The sequence below is a fragment of the Bubalus kerabau genome, chromosome 6, assembly GCF_029407905.1.
Source record: "Bubalus kerabau isolate K-KA32 ecotype Philippines breed swamp buffalo chromosome 6, PCC_UOA_SB_1v2, whole genome shotgun sequence".
NCBI classification, from domain to species: Eukaryota; Metazoa; Chordata; class Mammalia; order Artiodactyla; family Bovidae; genus Bubalus; species Bubalus kerabau.
This window is the reverse complement of record NC_073629.1, coordinates 11,093,445-11,103,487: the sequence shown is the minus strand read 5'-3', so window position 1 is coordinate 11,103,487 and position 10,043 is coordinate 11,093,445. Positions and strand designations below refer to the sequence as shown.

The 10,043-nt window shown below is 40.5% G+C and overlaps 1 long non-coding RNA gene across 1 annotated transcript; it reads right to left on the bottom strand.

Annotated features, from left to right (window-relative positions):
- Positions 1-6,952: 6,952 nt before the first annotated feature.
- LOC129655949 (uncharacterized) lies at positions 6,953-8,684 on the bottom strand. The gene is made up of 3 exons (XR_008716145.1): positions 8,552-8,684; positions 8,109-8,247; positions 6,953-7,640 (listed from the first exon to the last, which is right to left on the bottom strand). It is a non-coding gene; the product is annotated as an uncharacterized LOC129655949 (long non-coding RNA).
- Positions 8,685-10,043: the final 1,359 nt, after the last annotated feature.

Sequence of the window (10,043 nt, the reverse complement as noted above, 5' to 3'; positions counted from 1 at the left end):
CTTTTTTGTACAGTTCTTCTGTGTATTCTTGCCACCTCTTCTTAATATCTTCTGCTTCTGTTAGGTCCATACCATTTCTGTCCTTTATCGAGCCCATCTTTGCATAAAATATCCCCTTGGTGTCTCTAATTTTCTTGAAGAGATCTCTAGTCTTTCCCATTCTGTTGTTTTCCTCTATTTTTTTGCACTGATCGCTGAAGAAGGCTTTCTTATCTCTTCTTGCTATTCTTTGGAACTCTGCATTCAGATGCTTATATCTTTCCTTTTCTCCTTTGCTTTTCGCTTCTCTTCTTTTCACAGCTATTTGTAAGGCCTCCCCAGACAGCCATTTTGCTTTTTTGCATTTCTTTTCCATGGGGATGGTCTTGATCCCTGTCTCCTGTACAATGTCACGAACCTCATTCCATAGTTCATCAGGCACTCTATCAGATCTAGGCCCTTAAATCTATTTCTCACTTCCATTGTATAATCATAAGGGATATGATTTAGGTCATACCTGAATGGTCTAGTAGTTTTCCCTACTTTCTTCAATTTAAGTCTGAATTTGGCAATAAGGAGTTCATGATCTGAGCCACAGTCAGCTCCTGGTCTTGTTTTTGCTGACTGTATAGAGCTTCTCCATCTTTGGCTGCAAAGAATAAAATCAATCTGATTTCGGTGTTGACCATCTGATGATGTCCATGTATAGAGTCTTCTCTTGTGTTGTTGGAAGAGGGTGTTTGTTATGACCAGTGCATTTTCTTGGCAAAACTCTATTAGTCTTTGCCCTGCCTCAGTCCATATTTCAAGGCCAAATTTGCCTGTTACTCCAGGTGTTTCTTGACTTCCTACTTTTGCATTCCAGTCCCCTATAATGAAAAGGACATCTTTTTTGGTGTTAGTTCTAAAAGGTCTTGTAGGTCTTCATAGAACTGTTCAACTTCAGCTTCTTCAGCATTACTGGTTGGGGCATAGACTTGGATTACTGTGATATTGAATGGTTTGCCTTGGAAATGCACAGAGATCATTCTGTGGTTTTTGAGATTGCATCCAAATACTGCATTTCGGACTCTTGTTGACCATGATGGCTACTCCATTTCTTCTGAGGGATTCCTGCCCGCAGTAGTAGATATAATGGTCATCTGAGTTAAATTCACCCATACCAGTCCATTTGAGTTCGCTGATTCCTAGAATGTCGACATTCCCTCTTGCCATTTCTTGTTTGACCACTTCCAATTTGCCTTGATTCATGGACCTGACATTCCAGGTTCCTATGCAATATTGCTCTTTGCAGCATCGGACCTTGCTTCTATCACCAGTCACATCCACAGCTGGGTATTGTTTTTGCTTTGGCTCCATCCCCTAGTTCTTTCTGGAGTTATTTCTCCACTGATCTCCAGTAGCATATTGGGCACATACTGACCTGGGGAGTTCCTCATTCGGTATCCTATTTTTTTGCCTCTTCATACTGTTCATGGAGTTCTCAAGGCAAGAATACTGAAGTGGTTTGCCATTCCCTTCTCCAGTGGACCACATTCTGTCAGATCTCTCCACCATGACCCGCCCATCTTGGGTTGCCCCACGGTCATGGCTTAGTTTCACTGAGTTAGACAATGCTGTGGTCCTAGTGTAATTAGATTGACTAGTTTTCTGTGAGTAAGGTGTGTCTGCCCTCTGACACCCTCTTGCAACACCTACCATCTTACTTGGGTTTCCCTTACCCTGGGTGTGGGGTATCTCTTCACGGCTGCTCCAGCAAAGCGCAGCCACTGCTCCTTACCTTGGACAAGGGGTATCTCCTCACCGCCACCCTTCCTGACCTTCAACATGGGATACTTCCTCTAGGCCCTCCTGCGCCTGCGCAGACACGGCTCCTTCCTTTTCCAAAGAGGTAATGCTGAGGTCAGTCAGAAAGGCTTTCTGAGAAGACTGGCTTGGATTTCTGCGTCTGTTCCAGTCGATTCAAGATGAATTGGCTTGTGTCATTGAAGCACTCAACGCAGTTCACAAAAGAGGCCTCAGCCTGACTGTCCAACTTTGGCCCAGGCTTGCCCATGCACTTTTCCTTCACGTGTCTCTGCGGCGGAACTGGAACCACAACCCGCTGCCTCTGGGACCACCCCTTTTCATTAGTTGTCACTATTTTTTTTTTAGCCTTGTTGATTTTTCTTTTTCATTTGTCAGTTATTTAAAAGTAGGTGTTCTCACAGGAGTACCTCTAGGCTTTCCAGAAGGACCTGTGTTCATTGGTCTGCACTATTCCAATTATCCATCTAGCAAGGTTCAATCTGCTTCTGCTTTCAATACAGGCAGCCCACTGCACAACCTCTTGCTACTGGAGTCCCCCTCAGTCTCTTGTTATCAGAGGAAGACAGGTAAGATAGCATGCCTCTACGGCCTTCTGTTTCTCTCACCTAACCCCTGGGACCTTTGTTTAGCTTTGCCACACAGAATGTTGACAATAAAGAGTAACTCCTAGCACACCCCCTCTCAGGTCCATCACTTCTTTTTGGACTTCTCCTGTAAGCTCTAGCAACATTAGACACTCTTCCAGAATAATGCTTTGTAAGCCTTAAGGCAAAAGATGACCATGAGTTCTCAATTTTTTGGAGGTAGAGGGAATGATTCAATAATCCCAGATGTGGTGGGAAAATGTTTGAGCACCTTGTTGAATGCCTTCCTTCCCCATTTTAAAGAACCTAGCTCTTCAAATCTCTAAGCTTCAAATCCTGGCTTTGTCATTCAATAGTTGTATGATCTTTCTACTTCATGGAAATCAGGATGCTAAGGGTATCTACTTCAAAGGGTTCCTGTGAGTATTAATTGGGTTAAATCACTCTGATATAGAATAAGTTCTCAGCAAATGTTAATAGTTATTAATATTGCTACATGCAAAGAGTTGACTCATTGGAAAAGACTCTGATGCTGGGAGGGATTGGAGGCAGGAGGAAAAGGGGACGACAGAGGATGAGATGGCTGGATGGCATCACCGACTCGATGGACGTGAGTTTGAGTGAACTCTGGGAGATGGTGATGGACAAGGAGGCCTGGCATGCTGCAATACATGGGGTCGCAAAGAGTTGTACACGACTGAGCGACTGAACTGAACTGAACTGAACATGTTTATTATTTTTATTGAAACACATTGTAATTTTTCCTTTTTTATTTCTGCCTGTGGAAATCAAGATTTTGACAAAGTCAAATGTGGTCATGTTACTGAACCCAGGTCTGGCTGCTTGCTGCTTGATAGACAGTTCTCGAGGGACAGGGGTTAGTAGGAAAGGAAAGGTAGCTTTATTTCAGATGCTGGCAACCGGGAGAGAAGGTGGACTCGTGTCTGAGGGTCAACTTCCAATTGCTGCTCAGGGGACAGAAGTTTTTAAAGGGGTGTTTCAGGGGTGTGTGGGAGGAGGGAGGGGGCAGGATGGCACAGTCAGTTCTGACAGTCATCTTGATATCAGTGATGTGGTAGTCTGGCCAGCATCCTCTTTAGTTGTTCTGAGTACCGTTAAACTCTAGTTTCAGCATTTGTTCCCACTTCTTGGGGACAGTTCTCAGAACTGTGTGAAGTGGAGTGGCTTATGTCACAGCTTTTGTCTGGTCATCATGTAGTCATCCTCTCATCATGCAGTCACCTTCTTCCACCTGGTGAGGGGCTTCGGTGTCTAAAAAGCAGCTCACAAGATACAGCTCAGAATATTATCTGTGACTCTTGAGGAGTAACTACAGGTCTTTGGCTCTGCTTGGTGACTAAACTATTGTTTTGTCTTGTGTAAAGGTTTAGAGTGTGTGGCATAACTGAGTTCTAGGGCGAAGGTTGTGCTTATAGTTAGAGGGACCTACATTTTTTGCATCTTTGATCCTGCACAGTATTCAGTAGATTGCTATACATGCAACAGCTGCTGAACAAGTCAAGAAATACAGTTTCTGTGATACAATAGATGTTTCTGAAATGCAAATATTCTACATACTCTTGGTAAACCAAGGGATAATGTCAGTATAATGTGGGAGTTAGTTTATACAAGATTTTTCTAAGCATGTTAATTTTTTATTATTATCAAGGAATAGTAGTTGAACATAGATCTTATTAGCACACTGAAACACAGAAGGAACAGAATACCCTACACAAAAGCCATTCACTTAAAGGTTTTCTTCTTGGCTTAGCTTTACCGCATGTCTGTCTTGAGACTGTTCTTACATAGTTTGCTCTAGCTTGCATGCACTTTCTCCCTGTGACATTCTTCCATCAACCTACCTTTATCTTTGAAGAAGATCAAACCCTATGTCTATTGTTGATTTTATTCATTATTTACAAATTTAACATATCCTTTTAACCATTTAATTTATTTAGTAGAAATGCTAATATTTTTGTTAGTGCTCTGGTTATAGGATTTGAATGATCTGCAACAATATTTTTCTCCCAAAAGACTTGTTATTTTTAGTGTGTGTTTTTGCAGAATGCAAGAACTTTTAAAAATAAATGCATATGACGTTATAGCAGAAACACCTGTGTTGTGTTCGAGACCTTTTAATTGAATTGAAAGAGTGACACCATTTCTCCCTTTTTGTCCATTCAAGGACTTAACTCTTTCTTCCCTCATTACCTGCCCTACTTCCTATCAGCTAACAAATATGATCTAGCCTCTCTTATAAAACCCAAAAAGCAAAGAAATCACTTTGCTAACAAAGGTCCATCTAGTCAAGGCTATGGTCTTTCCAGTAGTCATGTAGGGTTCTGGGAGCTGGACTACACAGAAGGCAGAGATCAAAGAGTTGATGCTTTTGAGCTGGAGAAGACTCTTGAAAGTCCCTTGGACAGCAAGGTGATCAAACCAGTCAATCTTAAAGAAATCAATGTTGAATACACATTGGAAGGACTGATGCTGAAACTGAAGCTCCAATACTTTGGCTGATTCATTGGAAAAGACCCTTCTGCTGGGAAAGATTGAAGGCAGGAGGAGAAGAGGGCAACGGAGGATGAGATGGTTGGATGGCATCACCAATTCAATGGACATGATGAACTTCAGCAAACTCTAGGAAATGGTGAGGGACAGGGAAGGCTGGCATGCTACAGTCCATGGGGTCGTGAAGAGTCAGACACGACTGAACAAAAACAACATAAAAACCAAACCCTCTCTTGACCCCACATCCTCCTACATCACCATTCCACAACAAAACACAGAAAGTGTTCTACACATGCTGTCTCTACATTCTCACTTATTCACTTTTCAACATCCTTCAACCTTGCTTCTGCACATACTAATCCACTGAAACTGCTGTTGTTAAGATCCCCAAATTTTCCATATTGCTAAATCCAAAGAATAATTTTATTCTCTTATTTTACCTCTCAACAAGATTCTATAATCAATAACTTCCACTAGAACTATATTCTTCAGTTCTAGTGACTGAGATTGAATTCCCTGAGATGTATCCCACTTTTCTGGCTGTTTCTTCTAGTCTCTTTTCTGGCTCTTCCCATTCTACCCCTCTTCTAAATATTGGAATTCTTTATGCTTTGTCCTGGGATTGTCTTTGTTTTCTAGCTACTCTTCCTCTCTCTTTAGCTGACCTCATCTTATTCCCAGTGGCTTTATAAATTTGCCAATGATTTTAAGTCTCTAGTCCTCACATTGCTTCTCAGTATAAACACTTCGATATCACAAAGACACTTCAAAGTACAATATTCCCAAACCAGAAGACTTGATTTTCCTAAATAAATCTGGTACTTTCTCAGATTTCACCATATAATAAATGATATCAACATTTACCCAATGATTAGAGCTGAAAACTCAGGAATCATATTTTATTCTTTCTGCACTTTCCAATCTATCAGCAGGTGCTGAAAGAGATCATATGCTTCTGTAACATTTGCAAAAGTAATATATTTTAGCTACATTTGGATAAGACCACTGTCTTTTCCCCATCAGATTTCTCTCTGTCATACTTTCTTTTTTATTGGCAGCATGAGAGTAGCTGCAGAAAGCTTTTGGAATACAGACAAGACGAACTTGAGTTGAGGATTTGTTTAGTTCTGGTTCAGTATAATAGATGCACATGATTCATCATCACTTCCAGGTATGGGAAAGTACCTCAAGCCAGCCTGGAGTAGAAATGGCCATCAAGAAAACTCCACCAAGAGCCAGCTCTCCTGACTTCAGGACACAAAGGTGGAGGGGCAAAGATCACGATGCAGCTTGAATGCATCCTCCAGTATTTGGCATTGGAAATTTGTGGGCAGTGAAGGAAGACAAGGTTGAAATATCTGGAGTCAGAAGATAATCTTGTCAAAATATTTTTTTAAGCATCAGATGTGTGTAAAATTGTAGGCAGAGGATTTTGTTCATTCCCCCATGTAGTGAAAATGGAAGTTATATCCTATCAGGAATCTACTCAATAATGTAGAATATAAAATTGTAAGCACACTGTGATGATTTTGTCTTTTTTTGATGGGGATAAAGCAGTACAGAATTAATCATAATTTCTGTGTTTGTAAAGCTCAAACCTGCAGCAGTACTACAAAGAGTGGAACTACTCATGTGAATGGTGTGAAAGAAAAAGGGAAATAGAGTCACTATTGCTAAAACAGTTTTCTCAGATGGAGTCAGGAAGCCACTGAGGAAGTGGGACTTATGCCTGTCTCAGTCTGAATGGAATCTATTATTTTGCACTATTGTCCTCTCAAGATACTTATGGAACCCCTGCTCTAAAACAACATGTGATTCCGTAAGCACAAATATTGCCTGACTTGCTTCAGAGTCAGTCACAATTCTTGCTAGACAATTTAACACCACTGTAGCTTTTATCTTTACAAGCCCCTGACTCTTTCTCTTCCCTGGAACACTCCTTAGGTTCTATCCAAATCTCTGTCTCCAGAATCATGATTCTTTTTTTTTTTTTAATTTTATTTTATTTTTAAACTTTACATAACTGTATTAGTTTTGCCAAATATCAAAATGAATCTGCCACAGGTATACATGGATGGGGAACACATGTATACCTGTGGCAGAATCATGATTCTTAACCCCAAATAAAGCTCTTTTCCTGCGTAAACTTAATATTAATTATTGCTTGGCAACCACATTTTCCATGCACCCCAACTATCAATAATAGAAAATAAATGCAGATCAGTGATGCTAAAGAATGAATCATATTTCTAGTTTATCTTGTAGAGAAGCAAAAATTGCCACCCCCAAATATGTCTCTTTGGCAGATTAAGTATTTTAAGTTTATTATTTTCTGATAGAAAACAGGGGGAAAACTCTGAAAACCAAATAGAAGTTAATCTTTTTTAGGAAACGTTTATAAGGGAAATCTCCATCTGTAAGTCTGTCTCCCTCTCTGAAACAGGAAGAAGAGGATGACCAAATCTCTAGAGATTCTTATTAATGGAGTAGGCACAGACTTAAATCTGCCTAACAACCTTACCCTTTTTTACTGTGCTTTTCCAGGTAATCTTCCACAATTGACTCCCTCCACCCTCCACAACCTTTTTTGTCTTTAGCTGAGGGTGGTATTTTAGGTGAGGGCTTCTGCCCTTTTCATGACTTACTCAGTTCTCCTGGGTTCCTCCCATGTCTGCTGCTGCTGCTGCTGCTAAGTCGCTTCAGTCGTGTCCGACTCTCAGCGACCCCATGGACTGCAGCCTACCGGGCCTCCCATATCTACACAACATTAAACTTTTGTTTGATTTTCTCCTATTAATCTCTCTCATGTCAATTTATTTCTTAGACCAGCCTGAAGAACCAAGAAGGGTAGAGGAAAATTTCTTCCTTCCCAACATTCTGTAAAATGTGATATTGTGATATCACTGTCCAATGAAGAAGAGAGCAGAGTATGTTGTAAAGATAGGTAGGAAAAGTATTTCTGGATTTTATAATACTGATGTCTTTTTCCAGCTTTTATACTTTGCAATTTGTTGAGTTTGTTTTCTTGTTTTAGATAGTCATTCTAATACCTAATATTATATTCATAATTTTCTAATCACCTTTTTAAAGAAGATGCTCCAAATTGAGGAAGTTTCAGGTACCTGAAACTGGATCCATCACTCCTACCTATGCACACCCATATATTTTAAAATCAATATAGTTCCCAGTCTTAATATAAAAAAGAAATAAAATGAAATAACTTACAGTAAGCAAGTATATCCATGATAAATGTGACAGCTATAAATGTAGCCCTATCCAGCAGTGAGGTATTGGTGATACTGTTACCAAAGCTGTTGCCCAAGAGTCATACCTCTGCCCTTCTTATCTAAGTTTCAGAAGGAAGCTGCAAAGAGAAAAGCAAGAACTGATTAGAACCAACTAGGCCCAAGACAGCAGATTTGACTTCTAGTGGTCCATAGAAGTGGTCCTAGAGTCTCATTATATGCTCATTGTAATATATTAGCATATGCTAAGTGACACACCCATAGGTGCCATGACAGTTAACAACTGGAAAAGCCCATACAAGGACTGAACAGGAGTGCTGCATCAGTTCCAGGTCCAAACCACACCCCTGTGCTTGGATTACTTATGAATATTCCTCTCACACTTTCCAATTCCTTCCCTTTTACCTTGACCCTCTTACATACATGGTTTCTCTGTCTAAATTAGGTTGAGAAGTTGATTTGTGAGCCAAGTTCCTGCTTCTTCATTCTTTGACCATTGAATAAAGCAGATGCTGTTCTAATCTCAACATCAGTTTCCTTATTGGCAGCACAGATCCAAGCAGAAAAAGAATCTCCCTGGCTAAGACAAGGGATGGCTAGGATCCTGGTGGGGTCTAGCTGACTAATCTGGTAACAATACAATGATCAGGAACTGTGTGGCTCTTGGTGATCTGATTTGGGGAAACAGTGAATGATCCAAGGATGCTTTTCTAGGAAAACCAAATGTAACCAGATAGTGTAGGGGATCCCTGGAGAAAGAGAACCAGGCTTGACTTTCTTAACATGAGAAGCCATTTTGTGATCTAAGCCTGGTCACAATATTTACCCTTCCACAGGTCTCACTAATCAATGATCTTAAGTAAGGGAATGTAAGAACAAAGGAAAAGCAGTCAAGAAACAAGAGTTCAGTTATTAGACAGGGTTCTAGTTCCTCCTTAAGGGATATACATAACAATCTGATATGGTCTTTGAGTTCTGCAGTAACCAAGGTGGAGGACAGAATGATGATGCTGACCCTCTTGACTTCAATCAGCTAAATCTTGTACTCAACCCTGACCCCAATTGTATGCTGATTCTCTTCTGCTCAATCCCTTTCATGAATATATATGTACCCTTAGCTTAAAACTTCCCTGATTTTGCTCTTCTGGGAGATACTGCTTTGGGAAAGATCTCCCTATTTACTGCTAGTAATAATAAATCGTCCCTCTTCCCAAACTTTGACTTGGTTATAACATTCACCAAGAGGCAAAGCCAGTTTACAAGTGGCACAAGAATAATCTTCCATCAGAGGACACGATAGTTTCTTTCCTATAGAATCCAGAATATAAGAAAAAATGTAAAAATGCTTTGCATTGTTTGTCAATAGATTCAAGGCTCGAATAATTATAAAATACCTGGCTGGACATTTGAAAACAGTGTAAAGGCAGAACAATTCTTTATATTATGCAAGGCTGCCCTGGGTATTACAGGACATTGGGTTGCCTACTAAAGGCTAAAAATGCATCCTGCACACTCATCACTGAGACAAGCAACAAGCTACTCCTCCCAGCTTCCAAAAGTTACTTGTTAAAATGCAAATATCCTTGGCTGGACTAAGACCTCTTGTCTTTATCTGCTAACAGCCTAAAAGGCATTCCTTTAGAAAAAGAGTTGTTACCATTTTTAACTGTGTAATTCTGTAAGGAAGGGTAAAATAAACCTAGCCTACACTACATATGGCTTGAGAGCTGACTCTGCAAAACTGGACTTTGTCTAGAACCACACCTGGGAATGCTCTCAGGACTCCCACAGAGCAACTTCTGTCCTCTATCCCCTAATCTGTGAGCGGAGGAAGGGTCTCCTTGAGGTACAATCACTCCTATGTGATCCAGGCTGCACTGCCTTCCAGATCAGTAGTCTTTCCTGCTTATTTTCC